This window comes from Coturnix japonica, chromosome 2, assembly GCF_001577835.2.
Source record: "Coturnix japonica isolate 7356 chromosome 2, Coturnix japonica 2.1, whole genome shotgun sequence".
Lineage (NCBI taxonomy): Eukaryota > Metazoa > Chordata > Aves > Galliformes > Phasianidae > Coturnix > Coturnix japonica.
Window position 1 is genome coordinate 102,121,384 of NC_029517.1, and position 20,098 is coordinate 102,141,481.

Sequence of the window (20,098 nt, forward strand, 5' to 3'; positions counted from 1 at the left end):
GGCTGCGGGCCCGATCCCCTCGGCCCCGTTGGCGGACAGGGCGGAGCGCCCGGGGCATTTGCATGGGGGACGCCGCTTCGCTCCGGCTCCGTGCCCCGCCGCGCTTCCGGGGCCGAGGCCGAGGCCGGGGAGCGGTTAGTGACCCCGCGCCCCTCCCCCGCTCGGGGCCGGTTCTTCACCACCGCCACCGCCGCTTCTTCTTCTTGTTTTTTGTTTTTTTTTTCCCCTTTCCTTTTTTTTTTTTTCCTTTTCTTTCTATTTTTTTTTGTTGTTGCATAAATTATGCCGGGCGGGGCCGTGACGTCGCGGTGGGGCGGAGCGCGCGGCCGCGCTCGCCCCCGGGGAGGGGGCGGTGTCGGGGGCGCGCCTTGTGGCGGCGGAGGGAGGGGAAGGAGGAGGAGGAGGGGGCGGCCGCGGCAGCCGCCTGGCTGGCTGGTGTCTCGCTCGGCTCGGCTCCTGCGGGCGCGCTCGCTCGCTCGCTCGGGAACTATCGGATTAAACTTGAATCGAGTGAAATTACACAAAGGAGCGGAGCGGAGCCGGGACCCGGCGGAGAGCCCGAAACTGACCGAGCCCCGCGCTGACCCTTCCTCTCTCCCTCCCCTCTCCCTCCCGCCCCGGTCGAGGAGCCCCCTCCTCCCCTCTTAGCCCGGCCCCGGGGCGAGCGAGCAACTCCGTGTGCGAGCTCCGCGCTCCCCCCCGGCCGGCGGCACCAACTCCGCGCCGGGTGCCCCCCTCCCGCCCGGCCCTCGGCGGAGGGCAGCGAGCAGCGAGCGGGGGGCGCCGGCCCCCGACGGCCCCGCGGCGGCCCCGGTGAGTGCCCGGGGAGGGGGCGGGCGGGAGGGCGCGGAGCGGCGGCGGCGGGGCCGGGGCTGGGCAGGGGGACGCTGCGCGGCCGCGGGCGGGGCCGGGGGGGGGTCCCAGCGGGGCGCTTCCCCCGGTGTAAATGGCTTTTTGTTGTGCTGCGGCCGCCTCGGGGGAGGGGAGGGCAGTGGGGAGCCGGAGCGGCGGCGCCCCTTCCCCTTTCCCTTCCCCCCCGTCACCCCCCCCACCCACTCGCCCCGGTTCCTCTCGTTAAGTTTGCGGGAAAAGTTAAGCGCAAAGTGCTCGGTGGGGGCGGCGGGAGCTCTCCCCCCCCAGCGCTCCCCCCCTCCCCCCCCCCTGCGCTTGACCACGCTGCCGGCGGCACGGGAAGCGCTGTAACAAAGTGAGGGCGCTGCCCTGGCCCGGCCCGGCCCGGCTCGGCCCCGCACATGGGGCTCAGCCCCCAGCGGAGGGAGGCAGGAAGGCGGGCGGAGGGAGGAGGAGGAGGAGGAGGAGGAAGGAGCACGCGGTGCCGGTGCGCGATTGTCCTGCTCCGGTGGCAGGCGGGCAGCGGGGAGGGGGCGGCGGGAAAGAAAGAAGCGCGGGGCTCGGGGGTGGGTGGTGGTGCTGCTGGTAGAGGGGGGGGGGAGGTTACCGGAGGCCGCGCTGTGGGGTCGTGGAACGGGGGCGGTGGGGAGCGCGGGGGGAGCGCACGCAGCGGCACCGCCGCCGCCCCGCCGGGAGCCCTTTGCACGGCCGTTCCGAGGCGGCGGCGGAGCGGCTGCGTACGCCTGGAAGTGGGAAGCGGACGGGGCGCGCGTCCGTCCGTCCGTGTGTCCGTCCGTGCAGGCAGCGAGCAGCCATCATTCCACCGCGGGCGTGCGGCCCGGTAGCCTTAGGGAAGCGGACGCGCTCCCACGCTGGGACGCCCCCCCCGACCTTCCCCCCCCCTACACCCTCCCCCCCCTCCTTTTTAATTTGCGTTTTATTTTTTTCCCTTTGTTTATTTTTTATTGTTCTTGTTATTTATCTATTCCCTCCCCGGCTCGGTCACTCTCGTCCCCGGTCCGAAGGAGTTCTTTTTTTAAACAGACAATGGACAAAAGAAAAGTAGCAGCGCTCGGGGAGTTCCCTCGGCACCGCCGCGGGGCCGCTGGATGCGCCGCGCAACTCGCCCCGCACTTGCCCACTTTCCGCCTTTGTTTTCGTTTGGGAAAGAGCCGAGCGTGCCCTCCGACTCCTCGGGAAGGGCCATTTTCCATCCGCGGCCGCTCGCCTTTCCGCGGGTTCCCGGTTCGGGGAATATCGGCGTAACCTCAGCGCGATAACTTTGTTTCCGTGCCGATGTGCGCCCCGGTTTTTGTTGCTCCCGTGGCGGTGGGGCTGTGTTTATACGGAAGATGGCTTTCGGGAGAATGTGTTCGCCCTCCTCTCCCCTCCCTCCCCCCTCCCTTCACACTCCCCCTTATTTTTTTTCTCTCTCTCGTGCTATACGGGACTGGCGAGGCACAAACAAGTTGAACAAAACATGTTTCTGTTCATTTCCTCACAGATCATCCATTCTAACGACGGCAAAAAAAATCTTAATGACTATGACCTTAGCAGCACGGGGAGCTGATTTCCCCCAATTATAAATCCCGTTAGTTTGCGGTAATGTGTGAGTATCAATATATAATTCATACTAAAAGCATGATCCGTAATTATTATTATTATTATTATTATTTTTAATGAAAGTTGAAATCCGTCTTTTCCCAATGAGAATGCCGCATCTGTCGCTCGGAGTGTTTTTGTCTCGCTGTTGCACAACAGAGGCTCTCCAGTCTTTAACCTAAAATGGCAGCTTTAATTTGACTGGGGCCCATTCATTGACAGTGATAATAAAAAGGCTGAAAGCTAAATGTGGCCGGGTGCTGGGAGCGAGCCTGCAGAGCCCCCTCCATTGCCGGGCGTTGCACTGGGAGCAACTTCACAGCTCTCCTGCTCCGTCCTGAAAGTTTCCAGTGCATTTTTTGTGCTTATCTTATTTTATTTGGAAAGAAAGAAAGAACAAAAAACCGTGGTGCTGTGCTTACAGCCCCTGCTAGGCATCGGGCTTACTGGTAAACTTGGCAGCGCTCGGGTTGTCAGGGGGCTGCTTCTGAGTGCTCTGCCTCTGTAACAGCAGCAGAAACATTCTCATGATGCCTTCTAACGTCAGATGGGGTCCTGAGAACGTTCACCGTTTGCTCCTGGGGTCCGTAACAGGTGATGAGAACAATGACGTGCTCAACACTTTCCCATCTCCTGCTGCTGGAACTGGGAGCGCTGCCCGTTCCCTCTCGCTGGGGTTATGGGTGTGTGGGGTCTGTGGGCACTTTTCCTTTGGGAGAAACCCACAACTGCCTGGGAAAAGTCATTGTGTTCAGTATTGGGCACCCTTGGAAGTTTGGAATAGTTGCATGAAACAAAATTTCCCCCGTGTGAGCAGTGCAGAATGCCCGAGGTTGGCACAGTGTCTGTCCTGCTCTTCTCTTAACCCAACCTGCTTATCTCCAGGATTCTTAAGTTTGTTTCATTTGATAAGAAATAGATAAAAGATCATTTTGAAAGCTGCACGACAGAGTGTTAAATGCTCGTGGCTGTGAGTTTAACTGAATTAGTGCTTCCCTGATACTAATTGGATCACCGTGTTGGACCAAGTATCTCACTAAATATTTAGCAGCGTAATGATATTTCTTCTTATCAATTCTGGCTGGGCTTTTTAAACTTGCTCAGATAGAAGTGTACAGTGGTTTCATTGCCTCTTCCATAATTAAAGAAGTTGTGAAAAGGGAAGGTCCTTTTGGGGAAAGTAATAATTTTTAAGGATGCGATGGTGTGAAAATATTGACCAGAATGGGATATAGCAGCACTCTGCGCTCAGAACTGGGCATGCTGGTGGGACGTGGGTGCTGTAACCACTCTCCTCTGAATGTGGTTGATGTGGACACCGCGGGGGTTCCAGCTCTCAGGAGCATCACAGTTCTGGCTCTGTGCATAGGGCTGAGCCTGGGCTCTTTTGGAGAGCTGTTTACTGTTGGGCCGCTGAGAAGCTTTTGATTAATGTCTGTGGTATTTCTCATTAACGTTCAGATAATACCGGGGCCTGGTGATGTGTGAAGCAAGCAGAGTGCCAATGAGGGTGGCACAGAGAAGCTTCGCCCAGGTGCTGCAGCAGGACTTGACCCTATGTCTGGAGGTGGCCCTTGGTGCCAGGGAGCAGCATGGCTTTAAAGCAAGGACAAACTGAACCTCTAGATGGGATTTTTGTTTTTTCCTGCTGAGGTGCAAGGCCGAAGTTGCAGGAACTTTGCGGGTTTACCAGTGCTTCTTAAAACCTTGTGCCGAGGCTCTGCAGGTTGCCATATCCTGAGCATCCTGGAGCATCTGGCTGCTTGGTTTTGTTTGGTTTCCAGCGTATGGTGTGGCGCGTAAAGGTCGCTCAGCTGGGAGGAGGGGGAAAAGTAGCTGGGAAGGAAAAGAAGAGGGCAGAAATAAACACGTGAGTCACCTTAAATTGTGTGCCTTACCTCCGCCCCTTGTTTCCTTTTCATCTTACTTTGATATTAATTCTTGGTTGGGAAGCCTTGAGGGCCTGCTGGGTGGTGTTGGCCATGGGGAACCCGGTGTTATTCAGACCAGGCTTCTGGCACCTGCCTGGTACTTTCCGCTCCCCTAATCCTGACCTCTTTGTGTGTCTGTGTTAAGCAGGTTGCTGAGCAACTGGGTCGGGGTCTGGCTTGCTGGTGCCCATAAGCATCATAAATACCTTTATCTTATTTTTATGTTCCTTGTCTGCGTGAGAAAATAGCACGTGCTGGTAAGCAATTAAACCATCTTTTTTACAAATGAGTCTTCTGTGTGCAGGATAAGCCTTAGATCTCACTTTTCAGGTAGAAAAGTTATTAGATTAATGTAGTGCGTTGATTTAGCTTAGTTGTTAGGACAGACGTTAACTTTCTCCCTTCCCATCGTTCCCTATTTATGCAAACGGCTTGTTTGCTCGGTTACAGCCCGCTGGGCTTTGATGGAGGGAAGTCTGGGGTATTGTTTGTGTATGAATGAAAAGGCAAAGGAAAACTCCAATGCAGTTATTATTATTATTTGAGAAGTCTCTCAGAGCACAGGGCAAGGCACGGCGTGCAGAAACATCCCACGTTGTTACTAGGATTCTGCTGGGATGCTGACAGAGTTTCCCCCTGTTGGTTCCTTCCCATCTCTGGGACCTGCTCTCCGTGGCTTCTCTGGGGCTGTGGAAATACCACCCCATGGTTCAGCTTTAAAAATACTTGGAAGATAAAATCGAGAGACACGTTAGAAGGGAAAAAAAAAAAAAAAAAAGCCTCTGTGACCTAAAGGACACATTCCGAGCGCCTGAATATGACAACAAAGCTCTTAAGGATATTCTTAAGTATACAAAAGCTGATTAACCGCGAGCTTCCAACGTTGTGACTTTTTGGAGATGTAAACACGCACCTTGAAGGAGCCCGGCCTGCTCTGTGCTGCCAGACCCTCCTGTGCAGTCACCGCTGCTCCGCACATCCTGCTGCTGGGGCAGCTCCGGCCTGAAGAGCAAGAAGTGATACCACTCAATGTAACCATCCTAATCTAAAAGTTCAGCTCGGCAGAAGATTGCTAATTATCGCATAAGCCGCCGTGTTAGCGCGGTGCCGTAGCACGTGACATTGCAAGCTTATTGGCAAATAGGAGCTAACCCGAGAGGCCTGGCTGGCGTGGCACAGGGCTCTGTGATGACCTATATAGCAGTGGGGTGTGGTGCTGCTGGGCTTCCACCGGGCTGCCTGCAACCTGCCTGTGCCATGGGCGGCTGCTGTGACGAGAGGGCATTGAGGGGGATGGTGGGGGATAAATAACTTGGGGAATCAGTTGTGTGGAAAAAGTTGCAGCCAACATGTCTGCCTTTTTCCTGTTGGTTCCAGGAGGAAAATTGGATTTCACATCATAAGGCCTGATCCCAGGGGGTTGTTCTGCTCAGGCTCCCCTTGGTCATTGCAGCATGGGGACTTTGCCTGCCTGGGCAGCATGCTGGAAGTTGCACCAAATGGTTTTAGAAGCACCTTAATTTTAATGACTGAGCCACTTGAGCTCTTCACTTGAGCTTTCAGTTTGCTGCTATAACTTCCACAGGTCGTTGGCTTCAGAATTTCTTCTTTGTGGTTTTGCAGGCCCACCCTGCAGTTTGTCCTGATTTCTGTCAGCCTTCTTTCTCAGAGCACTTTGTGGAGGTGCACGTCAGATGCACAAAGCATCATTTCTTTTAAGTCGGAAAGCCAGTCTTGCTCTGATATATAAACATTATTTCTTTGTGCTTCTTCCCCCTGTTCATTCCCAGCTTTCCCATAACCTTTTTTTCAGCCTGTGCCTTTCCTACTTCCTTTTTAATCTTCTTTCCAATTGATGTTGCTCTTTGTTTGCTTAGCGGAGTTGCGTTTTCCTTGCTAGCCCCAGATTATTAGGACACATTGCAGAATAAACAGCATTTCAGCTCTAATAGGGCTGCTCTTTGCCCGCAGTGCAGGTGATGCTGCTGCCAATATGGAAGGAGCTGGGGAGCTGCCCTGAGCCCCATGTAGTTCTGTCACTTCAGCTTTTGTGTTTGTGGAAACTGCTTTCTTGCATGGTTCAGTAGTTAGCAAACAGCTGTAAGGTGTGTTCTTCTTGCTCCACGATGTGGGATGTGTGTGGGTGAGAAGCCTGGTCCTCTCACCTGTTCTGTGCGCTGGATAACCCGAAAGCTATAGATCAGCTCTATCCAGATGGTGAAATCTGGGGTGTGTGTGGAGGAGTGCGGGGGGCTGGACACTGCTCAGAGCAACACAGAAGGCTGTGATGGTGTGGATCTGAACCCGAACCAAGTCAAGACTTAGTAAAGGCACATTTTTGTCCTGAATCACTGTATAAGAAGGAAGCCTATAGGTTGATTATTCAGAGAGTGAACAGTATTTGCTAAATACGTAGGTTTTGGGTGCTAAGGAGTAGTGGTTTAAGAGAGAACTAAAGAGAAACAGAAGGAAATCTGTAACTTTAGAAGTTTAGAGATCAGTGTCAGGAGAAAAAGGAGAAAAGGTTTTCCTCAGAGAAAGTGTTGGGGCAGCGCTGTCCCAGTGGGACGTGGAACAAACCCCTGCGGGAGAGGAACGGGAAACTCAGTTCAGGATTTCATCTCTGGCAACTTGTGTGGGCTGGTGAGTGGGGAGGCCGTGCCGGTGGTGACGTACTGTATCAGCGTATTCCTTGCTTAGAGAGCTGCCGAGATAGAAATCCAAGGCTGAAATGCTACTTGTCAGCTTGGACTGTAGAGAGCAGCAGTTTAGTATTTAATCGTAGAGTTGGAAATAAGACAACCTGAGTGGATATCTGACTTTGTTTTTAATGCTCGATAGAAGGAGGATTAAAGAAAGGAAGGTAATGGTGAGGCTAACAGATGTTCGAAAACTGCTCTGATAAGGCTGAGATGGCATTGCATGTAGGTGAGAGACTGGTAAGTTTCAGGGATGCGTCTTAATTAGTAGTTGGGATGTGCCAGTTTTCAGCATCTTGTACCTGTGTGTTAGTGGAGAGGAGAGCATCAAATCCAGAAATCTGGTGTTCCTGGTAACTTGAGCCTTTTAGTTTCATATTTGAATGTATGGTGTTTATATGGGATCAGAAATAGCTCTGTAACTGTGGTTATTAGGTTGAAGTAAGGTGTAAGATGATGTTACGATGAACTGCCTGGCATGCATTGAGGTGCAAATCCTGTGGTGTTTTGAGGCTGTGCGCTGAGTTCTGCTACCTTAGGTCTGCAGTGGCTGCTTGGTGATGCTGCTGTTTGCTGGCAGGCAGAAGGCAGACAGGTCCTGGTCTCTGTGTGTTTGGGAGGTACTTGGGCTGTGCTGTGAGCTCCCTGGAATGGTTCAGGTCCAGATTTCTGGTAGAGGTCACAGGGAGGTGTGTCAGGATAGATTCAGCACAGGCCCTGTGCCATTCGAGCCACCGCTTACCTGAGCTCAGAGGTCCTTTGAACTCCAGTAGGGGACTCTTGTTACAGTGTAATTCTTGCCTTGAGTTGTTCTAACCATGAAGAATTAAACTGAGAGCTTACAGCAAGCAATTTAATCTCTTGATTTAGGAAGGAATCATTCAGGAAGTGAGTTAAATAGGGGCTTCTTACATGCCTGAGGAGGCAAGTCTGGGAAAGACCTGCTAAGTAATTCACTGCATTTATCGGTGCTGTTATGAGGTGTCTGCCACGCTTTGCATTTGCTTAGCTCTGTGAATGGGGTGCAGCCTTACTCATCCCTGCTGTCATCATCCTTTCTTGGGAGGGGAAGTGAACGAGCAGGCTTCAGCCTCAAGCAAGGGGGAAGTGATCTGTGCAGAGGTGTGCTTTGTTGTGGGCCATTCGTTTGCACAGAAGTAAGAACAGGCAGCAGCTATGCAATTCCTTAATACCATCATATCTTCAGAGAGGCTGCTGGAAAACTTGGCATCACCTACCACTACAGTACTGTAGCTGTACTACAGCTGTGCAGCAATGGTCAGGCCCAAGCAGCTGTTGGGGATTGCACTTACCTTATTGCTGTCAGGACTGGAGCTCTGTGACAGTTGTGCAGAGGTAAAAAAAGTTGTTTGGTAGAATTGGTTGAGGGCAGTGCAGGAGCAGTTCTCAACCTGACTCTGATCATTGGTGTAGCAGATGACGGTCTTAAAAGTCATGCGTGTGAGATGGTTGCATTGAAGCTTAAGAAAAGAAAAGTGGAAGGGGGGGAAGTGGTTTGTGCCTTTTCACTTAATCATGGTTAGGTTTAAAGAAGTGCTATGTTTAAAGTGACCGAGTTCTAAAACGGCTCCTTCTCAAGGAAAAAAGAGGACGCCTCATGCCCCCACTCTCCCTGCAGCCACCAGCAAATGATTGCTTGGCTTTGGGGTACTGAAAATGACCACCTCAGCTCCCAAAAAACGGCAGATGGAGGGTGTTGCTCCAACCTCTCTTCTCAGAAGAAACTTCCCTACCGCAACAGGGATGTTCTAGTCCCTCTTCCTGAGACGTTTTGCTCCTTTCGCTGCCCTCTGTCTCTGAGGAAAGAAGACGAGGCTGTCTGTCTCTCTGGATGGAGTGGCCAACCTCTTGTCTTGAGGTTGGTGTGGGGCTGGGGGGCACGGCTGGGCTCTTAGTATTGGGGTGCTGTGACTGATTCAACGTACACCATTTGGGTAAGGTGGCACAGGCAAGGCAGACACAGAAAGAATGAGGTCAGTCAACCCACAGGAAAAAAGCATTGCTCCAAAAGCCTGCTGGCATGTGGTGAAACGCCTTGTTGGCTGGACTGCCTCCCTCAGGGCCTTTTTTTCCCCCCTGGATATTGAGGAAACAGGGATGCCAGCCTTCTGTAATAGGTCTTCTTGAGTCCTGGTGACAGCCCCAGAAGAGAAGGCCAAGTTCTTGCTGTTTTCTCCTTAACATAAATTCTTGTAGCTTTTCTCTGTCAGATGACTTCTTGAGATTGGTGGTCACTTTCCAGTGGGTTGTTTTTAAACTGAAGTAGAATCTCCACAGCTTTCTTCACGTATCTTCTTCTATCTGAGTTCTGCTCATCATCTTTTATCTCTGTGAGAGCACTTTTTTTTCTCTGCTGGAGTGTTGTATGTAAATCTGTGTAGAGAATGCATGTAATAGTTCCTGCACAATAAATTACTTGGTAGCTCTTAGGACAGCTGGAAAGTATTGAGTGTCGCCTTGCGGTCCATCTAATCACATATAAGTCAGGGTGTGAGCTGGGGAACGCAGTGAGCTAATTTAGCAGGATATTGTTCTGAGAGGAGAAGTTTCCACTCTGCCTTTGTCCCCCTGCACCCTTCTTCCCAGGCGCCCAGCTCTATAGCAGCTGCGCTTGTCAGGTCCTTCTGGGAACCACTTTAGTTCACTGAAATGGCAGAAAAATAACCCGGGAAAATGGAGAGCAGTTTGCTGTTGTAATGAATCAGACTGGCTCATAAAAGGATCTGATGAACACCAGAGCTGGTACTAAGAACGAGGGGGGCCTGTGTCTTGGAGAGCAGCAAGCCCTTTTCATCTTTTCATTTTGGTGGCAGTGAGCAAGTGGATTGGATCAGTTGCCTGGGAACCTTCCTGGGTGAAACAGGGATGGAATAATCATTTGCGAAGCAAAGAACACCGAAAGGAAAATGTGCTGGCTTGAGTTCAAACTGATATTGAAATCTGTTTATTCTAGCAATGGTATGGACTGCGTGTTCTAAAGTGTTTGTTAGAATTAATAAACCACTGTCCAGAAGTCGATTTTTTCCTTTTGAGGTAGAAGAACAAAAGCTGAGGAGATTTACTGAGGTATGAATGGCTTGTTGGAGATCTCACACTTGGAGGATTTCACCTTCAAAACACTCGATTCACAAGAAAGTGCATTGTTCTACGTGTTCTTCTCACTTTGTGTTGGTTTTGCATGTGTGATTCTCTGTGCCAAGCTTGAAGTTCTCCATTAGGTTCATAAACCTACGGAGCTAAATTGTATGTCTCAAATTGTATCAAATCAATGTTTAATTCGGAGGGTTTGGTTACTCGGAACTTTATCCCAAGTATCTGGATTACTCTTACATTAGTTTGAGGTAGTGCGAGATTTCTTGGTCTTCAGTAGATGGCTGTGTTGTTCAGATGGTGGTCTGAAGCTTTCCCACAGTGAAATGAACGTGTGGTTATTTGCAATCACATTGTGCTTAGTTGTTTGAAATGGGTGAAAAATATATTGCAAGTAAAATAGCATGTTGCTTAGGTACTTGTTTCACAATGCTTCTGCTGCCCTTCAGAGACAAATGGGCGTTTGACACTGTGTAGCTCTCATGAGGAGCAGACATGTCACAGCAAATTGGCAGCTCTGTCTCAGGAGCTCATGCTCAGGCTTCCTAGCAATCTTAGGTGACTTTCAGAGCAGCAGGAATACATCAGGAGAAGCTGCTTGCTTCTGAAGAGCCACCGTTATTTCGTAGTTATCTGTGTAAGCTACCTTCTATATGACAGAAAGGTACCACACAGGTGAAAGAGTGGATTCTCCTTTCCATTTTTCTCAGTATATGGCTGACCATGTGTGCTTTAGTGGAAGGTAAAAGCTTGCCATGTTACTCCGTAGGAAGGAAGATAGTGCCTTGTAGATGGATCCTTTTTGCACATTCTAAATCTGAAAGCGCCCTTTCAGGAGCTGTGGGGATGGCAGTAGAGCAGCAGAGGGAACTTGTAAGTTGGGACCTGAGGATGTTACACGCTGCTTTTGGGGAAAGCTCTGAGGAGTGGCGGCTCTGACTCACATTGTGTGTGTTCAGAGCGAATACTGCAGTTACTAAAAGCAGCTTGTTTACTTTAGGAATTGTGTGTGCTGGCTCTAATGGGCTTTAGGAAGCCCAAAGCACAGCTGTAAAACATCTGTCTCTGGGACCAGGTCTTGCCTGTCTGATGAATTTTTGTCCCGTATTTCACGTTCAGATTTAAAAAAGAAACCTTTTTTTGGTAGGAAAGTTCTTAGCCTTCCTGCTTGAAGACTGGGTTACACTTGAAAAGCTATCATGCTGTTGTCCTGAACACAGAACTTAAAATAGTGACTCAGTATTAACTTAACTCCACTTCCTCTTTAATCCGATCATCTTGCTTGCTATATGACCTTATAACACCTTAATTTAAAGGCTGCTTATTCCACTGGATCAAATTTGGAGGTGTCTGAGTGGTGGGCATTGCTACAGGAAGTGCTTAAGAGGAACTGAAAAACCGTGTAGCCTCAAAAAACCCCCAAAACAAAGGAGGTGGTATTTTCCTACTCGCTGATGCTGACAGTGGATGGATGTTGCTAATATACATTAGCAGTCCATGCAGCAGCGTGGGACTTACTTAAGGCTGGGGGAGTTTTGTGGATAATGTTCTGCTGTGTTCTAAGTATATTCATTTCTAATGAGTGAATTTGGCACTGTTTGCTGATGTATGTTGATGTATATACATCAACAAGCTATAAGGCAACGTACCTGCTCAGCACTTGCCCCTCTGGGTGTTTGGGTGGCTTTTGTTCTTTTCCTTGTGTTTAGTGCTGGTGGGCTCAGCAGGCAGCTGTGAGCCAGGGACTCCAATGATGTTCCCAACAGGTATGTTGGGCTTGTAGTGATGCTTTTTGAGGTCTGCCATGCTGGGCTTGGTAATAGTTGCTGTGTATGCACCAGCTCTCATCACGTGATCGTGGTTATTTACACAGTGTTCATTTTGTCTTGATGCTGCTCTTTTGAGGCAGGTGAAGACTGTCCTTAAGAGCAGAGTTGGTCTAGTATTAAGCGTGTTTGGAAATCCCTTGTGAAGTTTAGAAGTAGAAGGAACGTAGTTGCTATCATACGCTATATTATTAGCCAGTTTCTCTCATGTTTTCTGCAAGGGTTTTCTTCCATCTCAAGTCAGGCCTTGACTAAACCAAACAGGAACCAACCAATCTTTTTGAACACAAGTGTGTTGGATGTGATCTGAATATGGGGCTTACGGTCATTTTTCTTGTACTTGTGAAACCCTTGATTGTTATGAGACTTGGAGAAATCAGTCACTGGCTTAAGCTGCCTAGTGTTGGGTGGAGGTTTAGCAGAAGGCTTGATATTCTGTATGGGGCACACAACGCTGCACTTCTTCCTGCTGTGGCAAAGGCTGGAAGCTGTGGGGAGGCACAACCCTTAAGAGCTTGTTGCGGTGATGGTTGCATCTTCTGCACTTCTCGGGGGGGAAAATCCACAGCCCAGGTTTAGAACGATGAGCAGAGTTCCTGCTTAATAGGTAACAGAGATGTTTTGTTTTCAGCAGCTAAGGTGTTGCACAATGACTTGTGGCTTGGAGCTGAAGATTGAATTCAGTCTTTCAGTAATTCCTTTAAGTGCTTAACCTAAATATGTTGTAGTTATTTTAAGTACCTTTTTATAAGGGTAGTAAAACTTCAAGCCAGTGCTTTGACTTGATATTATCTCTTACAGCTGCTGTTTAAAACAGGGGGAAAAAAATGTGAACATTTTAATTTTTTTAGCACTTTATATTGTCTTAACTCTTTCCTCTTCAGATTTGAAAAAAATATATTTAAGTCCAGTGTTCTGAAATTTCAACATGTAACACAATTTGCCTTTGATTTATTCTGAAACTGAACTTAGGATCCATTGGGTAGTATACAGAGAAGCACTGCTTGTGCTGCAGTGTTTAGTAATGCCAGCATTTTTGTTACTCCCTTTATCCAGTGTTTTCCTTCACCTCTGCTCCAAGGTGGATAAAACCAGATTATAAACTTGCTTTTATTTATTTTTTTTCTTATAGGAATGGTCTTTAATGATGAGAAAAAATGGCAGCCTTTCAGCATAGTCTGATACTCATTATTTTGGGTGTCTTTGTCTTATTCGTGCTGTGAGCTCCCAAATGTTGTGATCACACTTAAGTGGCAATAACAGGCACTGAAATACAACTTCTTTGCGTGAGGAAAGCAAAACGACATACTGAAAGTTGCCTGTTATCAAAGTAGCATATTTGTCAAGAGTGATGTTAGTTGTGTTACAATCTTGCTTCTTTTAGTGGTAGAGGGGCTGTCCCAAGGATCCCTGTTATCCCCAGCCCTACTGGGTGTAGAGTGCACTGGTGGAGGCTGTCCAGGTGCAGAGTGAGCCCTTCAGCCTCTGCAACTTTGCAGCTCAGAATTTCCTTGGGAAAAGTGATGGGTAACGCTTAATGAATTTTTCTTGCATGAATTCGTCCAGTCCTTTCTCAGTCTATGTAAACTCTTAGCTTCCAATGGGACCGCGGCAATGAATTCTGCAGCTTAAGTACACATTGTATGAAGAACTGCTTCCTTTTATTTGTTTTATTTTGAACCTACCACCTGCTAGTTTTGTTTGATGTTCTCTAGTTTCCTTGTTAAGAGAGGGGGAACAATGGCTCCCTACTTACCTGCCCCGTGCTGCTGGTGGTTCTGTAGGTTCTCTCTGGTTCTCTCCTCACTTGTCCTTTATCTGGGCCGGAGATTCTGGAAGGTATCCAGTGCCCATCACTCGTCTGTGGTCCTTCAGGCATTTTACTCCATTTTTTTCCAGATGCGTTGCATTGTATTTACCCACGCTGACTCTCATCGCCATTTTATTTCACCTTTGCTGGGTATGGTGAAGATCTGTCACTCCCTGCTTTTGATTTTCACTGTTAACAACATGAACTCTGCTATTACCAGCAAGGTTACTTTAAGGCTCATCTCCTGTTGATGATTTATGTGCATGCTAAACAACACGGGTCTTGTCATAGACCTGAGAACGCTCAACTGATCTTTCCTAGTGCTTTTCTCTTGTTTTAGAACAAGCCTACTTACCCATGGGCACACCTTCCCTCTTTTGCAGTTATGGTGTAGTTTAAGAACCTGTGGTGAAGGACCTTTGGTCAGAAGTTGGGATGTATTTTGAACATACAAGTCAGCTCGGACTTTGACCTCTTATCAATTGCTTCAAGGAATTTGTATGTATTAGTAGCACAGGACTCTTTTATAGGAAGACACCAACATCATCACTTCTGTGGTCTGTGTTTATCCATATTCCCATGGAAGTCACTCCTTGCATCTTCTCCTTATTCACCTCATTGAGAAGCTTGACTTGCTGGCCTGTGGTTCTTTGCAGCCTAAATGTGTGACTGCCTTTCAGGACATGAAAGCAGTATTTGACACCAATGGTATGGTGAATAGATAAGCTGTTTTATCATTGAGCTTGTCAGAACGCTTGGCTGAGTACCATCTTGTTTTGGGAACTTGTCACTCTTTGCTTTAGCTTGACCCAAAACTACCTTTGAGGCTTTCTGTGAGGAAAAATTCCAAGAAGAAATTGTGAATGTAATATAATTTGCTGGGTGTTGAAATAGTCCATAGTCTTGTTAAAAAAGCAACAGTGTAACAATGTGTGCTTCACCATAACTTCAGACAAGTGTTGGGGAAGGATGGTTTAATTTGCTTTAATAACCTGTTTTATTCCTGCCAGCAAATCAGTTACCTTGCCAATTTGTACAAGTAGCACGGAAACCTGAATTGAATGCCATGGATTTAAGAATGAGACAAAGTATGTGACTGTGTCCTTGGATGATAATTCCCCATCAATTGTAAATTGATGCATTTGTCCAAATATGCAGTATAAAGCAGCATTATAATCTAGCTGTAGTTATCATGGGACCCATAACTTTGGTTTTTCTTCTTTGCTTCCTATGTGGAAACCTCTAGTGTAGTATAGTATTTAATTGTTTAGCACTGAAGTCTCTCTGTTTTATCATAGTATGTGACATGTTACAGTACCACTCTGTATAAAAACCTTTGGTGCTTCAAACCATGGTGGAACAGTAAGAGTTTATTCGAGTATAGATGTGACTGGTGCCTTTAAAAAAAAAAAAAGGTTTGCAGAAATAATATCTTCTTTGTGGGGGCCTTTGAGAATTATGTTGCTTTGCTTAGCTGATGTGTGCTTGAGAAGTTGTAGGATCAAACTGAGAACATAAAGTCACAACCAGGGAGGTTGTGGATGCCCTGTCCTTGGAGGTGTTCAAGGCCAGGTTGGATGGGGGCCTGAGCAACCTGGTCTAGTAATTGTGTATGTTTGGTGGCCCTGCCAGGCAGGGGGTTGGAGCTTTGTGATCCTTGAGGTCCCTTCCAACCCAGGTCATTCTGTGATTCTGTGATTTATTTGGTGTTTCATGTGATAATTTCTGTGAGAGAAAAGGCTACCTTGAAAGTGACTGAGACTCCCAAAGTAGTCTGAAATTGATATTCATGCAGTATATCCTCATAAGCAACTGAATTTTGGGAGTTTTGCTCTGAAGTAATGGAACAAAAAGTTTGTTCTGCAAAGATCGCGAGCTGTTTGGGACTGCTTATTTGTGAGGGTGGACTCACTGATTTTGTGAAGGAGCAGCAAAATGGATGCTTTGGAAGATAGCAATTGTGGGATCACAGAAGTTAACAAAGAGGTGGAGGTTTTAGAGAGAGCCTATGGAGTTGTTCTGGCTCTTCCTGCCAAGAACACAGGTGTCATGAAGAGCTTGTGCTCATTCCAGGTGTTGAGGAGTTATGGTTGTACTTTGATAAGTTAATTTTTAAGCTTTCTCATGAAACCTCGTTCATCTCCTGCTAGATATATAAAATATGCTCAATGGCTGCTTTTGTTCCGAAGTGAAGCTGAAATGAATGTGCTTGTGGGTCAGTTGGATTTGTTGGGGGGAAGCAGGAAATAAATTTTGTATAGGACTACAGGTTTTTTGGTTTACGAAATAACTTGTAAGAATTTTAGATTGGGGTTGTTCTGTGGTTAAAATAGCGCCGGCAAAGCCCTTAGCACAAAGTGGAGGGGTGCTGTTACGTCTGATGGCAGTGTAGGCTGATAGCACGATTTGAAGTAACAGGGGTTGAAATGAATCCACACAAGGCATGACTGGAAAAAGTGGGTTGTGAGATGATGTTTAATGGGGGTGTTCTTGATGGTTTTTTTGTGCCCCTTCCAAAACCAATGCATTTTGAGATCTTCCTCCTGAGTAACCTTCATGAGTAGAAGGAAAATCTGAAATTTGTTCATCCAAAAGCTGTATGGTTGTTCCACATTAGTACAGTGCAGCCCTGCTAGTGGAAGATCACAAGCTATCAGTCACCTGTTGCCCGTGTTTAAAGTGGAATCGGGGCTTTTATGGGCTGATTTATTAGAAGACGCTGCTTGCAGGCTTGTTTAAAAGTGGCAGAAGCATATTTGTTAAGAAAAAAATGACATGACAGTTCAAGGAGATTTCGTCATGGTCTATGAATAGCTGATAAACAAAACGAGGTGCTGCAGCTCTGTCATTTCCTCTACTCACCTCCCCCCCACACACATGGGATCTTGAAAGTGGCATTGGGAGGAGGAAGTCGCCCTTAAATCTGGTACCATGAGCAAGGCTATAGATTGCAGGTACCTTTTGCTGCTTCTGTAATGCTTGTTCAAGGCATGTGTATGGCTTTTGTTTGCCCCTGCCATCAATAGGGCAGCATCTTTTTGGGTTGGGATCAAGCTTTTAATAGTCTGTGTTCCACCAGGTATGTTCCTAACAGAGCAGATGGGTGGCAATTACTGGCAATGACTTATTGAATTATAACTCTGAATTGCTGAAAACTGAGGCAGTTGGATGGTCGGTTGCTTTATTCTTTGCTACGTTAGAAGTTCAGCTTCATAAGGGTGAAGTATGAATAAGGGATCAAACTAAAAGACAGGAGAGCCTTTCTGTGGGCCAGAAAAGTCTTCCAGATAAGTTTGGTGGTGTTAGCACGGTATCTCATTCTTAATAAAAAAAGAACTATGTGGCAATGGGTAGGATGAAATCGTGTGCTGTAAGTTTCATATCCGTGCATTAAAGGATTGCAGAACAGTTATATGATAGTGCAATAGTATCCCAACGTTGGCTTTGTTGTAGAATAAAATTGAAACTGGCTCTTTGACAGCAAGTTGTTGATTTTCCTTGCTTTTTTCGTAGGTCTATATACATATTTGTCCCTTTTGGTGTACCCTGAAATTTAATGGGGTGCAGAGCTTTTCTGAGTTACCTAAAACAACAAGCTCTTGGAAATCTGACATGGAAAGTACTTTAAAATGTTCATGGAGGCTGAATATCCTACAGTGCTTCTCACGCTTCCTTTCCCCCCATATAATTATCAATATGAGTCAGGCATATGTGATTGGAGTGTGAATTGATTTACATTTGCCCATCACTCAGCCTCACTTTCCTATTAACAGGATAGGTGAGGATTAGTGAAAGGACACAGATAATTTGTCCCTGAATAGGCATGGTTTCTCATGGTTGAAAAAGCTGCAGTTCCTCTCTTCTTTTCCCTTCCTCCTTTTTACATCTAGAAAATAAATAGCCAATGTACTACTTATGTGTTTGTAGCTGAAGGAGCAGAATAATAATTGTAATAATATCTCTTTCTTTTACTATATATTAAGTGACAGGATTAATAAAGATATTTATCTGAATATTTAGCCAGGTACTGCTGTAACACAGAGATGCTATGAACTTGCAGTAACTTCTGGAAAACAAGTAACGTCAAGGGCAAAAAAGAAACCAAGCAACACAATCACTATGGCCAATTCTTGTGCTTTTCAATGAACAACTTGGGGCTTTAAGGTAAATGATATGGGTAGTTTGAGAATTTGTGGGCACAACTGAAGATAGTGATCCTAGTAACCCCGCTTGGAAAGAAAAATGCAATTCCTGTGTTAAAACAGATGCGATTTTAGACCTGGCAATATTAGTAACATCAACCTTACAAGCACTGTGCATTTTCATTGACTGAAGTCCCATCCGTAGTCCTTGGCCTTTCTCAAAACCAAGAGATCTAAAATCTGCTAGTTTGCTCTGCCTAGTGACAAGCCCTGTAGTGCGTAACTATTCTTGTCCTGGACCATCACTTGCCCTACATGATTACAAGATTGCTGGGCATTAACTGATATGAAGTCAGTAATTAGTTGTGCGTGCAATTAAATGTGCTTTTATGTAATTCCAGATTTTATATTGGATTTCCTTATGGCTTGTAATTTCTCTTTTAAAATGTTTATGTTACTTAGGTCCTTGGTGTGATTAAACATGTTTGCAAAGTGGTTTGCAAATGAATGGAATTAAAACTCGTATCTGTGGTATGTAGTCCAGTTATAGGTTTCTGAAACATGAAATGTCATCCACTGGAATCAAACTAATTTTATGTTGAGGCTTCTGTTTTAATATATAAGCATTTTCAGCAGAGGAAGGTTGAAAACAGAATCTTGAAGCATGTCTAGAGTCAGTGGTTAAGTCAAGCTTTGCTTTTGAAGCCTGATAGATCCCGGCCTCTGGGATTCTTTCAAATGAAGCCATCTTCTGCTCAGAGTTGGAACGTTTGGAGTTAGTCATAAATGTGAGCTTTGTGGAAGTTGAGTAAATGAGGCAACTCATTTAGAAGTTTAACTTATGCATTCAAGAGATTTGGTGTAGCCAAGGGTGGAAACCAGTTTTCCAAACAGCATTTGCTTTCCCTCTGTATATATTTCAGTATATTTTGGCTAACTAACAGACTGTAGTGAAATGATTGTGTGAGGAAAAGCAGAAAACTAACAGAAGAAAAAATATCCTCTTGCACCAATCTCTGTGTATTGATTAATGGGTATTTTCCGTTTATGACCTTGAAAAATCCACCTTTCCTATTCGAGATCAAACTCTTCTGAATACATTTTCTCTCTCTGGCCTATAGTAAGTATAGCATACAGTGCAGGCTAAATCCTCATTTTTTTTGCTATCCTGCATAGTATAATTTAGGTTCAGTTGATGATTGCTACTTAATTGCGGTTGGTAGACAGACTGGATATACTGCACTTAAGTTTAGGTAAAAGATCCCCTATTTAATGAAGTTAAATGATAGAGCCAACAATAGCACATTCTCCTTCAGCAAAAGTGTTGCAGATTTGTGCTTTCATAGTTGGTATCTCTTTAAAAACACTCCTGACTCCTTGGAGAAGCATCCTGTGTGATAGTTCTTATATTCAATGAGTTCTTAGGTGTTTCTGAAAGATTTATAGTGAAGTCCAAAGCATTTCAAGGCCAATAGTAGTCTTGTCAGATACAGCTTTACAGCCTGGTGACTTATAATGAGGGTAGAATGTAATTAGAAATTGTCCATGTCTTTACTGAGTACTGATGAAAACTACGGCTCAAAGGTTAATTCAAATAATAATTAATATTGGTTTCTGTCAGAACAGGGTGGTAATGAAATCTCTGTTGTATGATGACTGATTCTAAGAAGTGGATGCATAAGAAATAGAGGCTACAGTTTACCTTTTTCTGATTATATTCAGTTATCTTGCAATCAGCACGATAGCTTGATAAAGCATAATCTGAGGGCAATTTAAACACACTCACAGACATTGCAACCTACAGCGAGAATCACCTAACAAGTTGCATCTGTTAAGGAGATAGATTCTGAGCTGGGTTGCTGAAGTACATGGATTTACTATAAATAATCCTTAAGGACCCCGTAAGAAATGTTATTTGTTAATAACTGAGCAACGCCATGTGTTTGTGGAAATATTCTTAATAAGATTTGTTAGCATGAGAAATGTGGGATGTTCTATTGATGTTTGTTTAAATTGGACTAGTTTCAACGAAAGCGATAGACTGGGTTTTGCTGGCAACCAAAACAAATTCTGTTCGGTTTCTTTTCCTGAAATTTTCTATTGGAAAAAAAAAAGGCTGTTGGCT

General features: G+C 46.3%; 1 protein-coding gene across 1 annotated transcript in view; it reads left to right on the forward strand.

Annotated features, from left to right (window-relative positions):
- Positions 1–379: 379 nt before the first annotated feature.
- CHD7 (chromodomain helicase DNA binding protein 7) overlaps positions 380–20,098 on the forward strand; it is a 122,105-nt gene continuing 102,386 nt past the window's right edge. The window contains exons 1-2 of the mRNA XM_032442738.1: positions 380–813; positions 2,357–2,461. The gene's annotated coding sequence lies outside the window, so the exon portion shown is untranslated. The remainder of the gene's footprint in view (positions 814–2,356; positions 2,462–20,098) is intronic.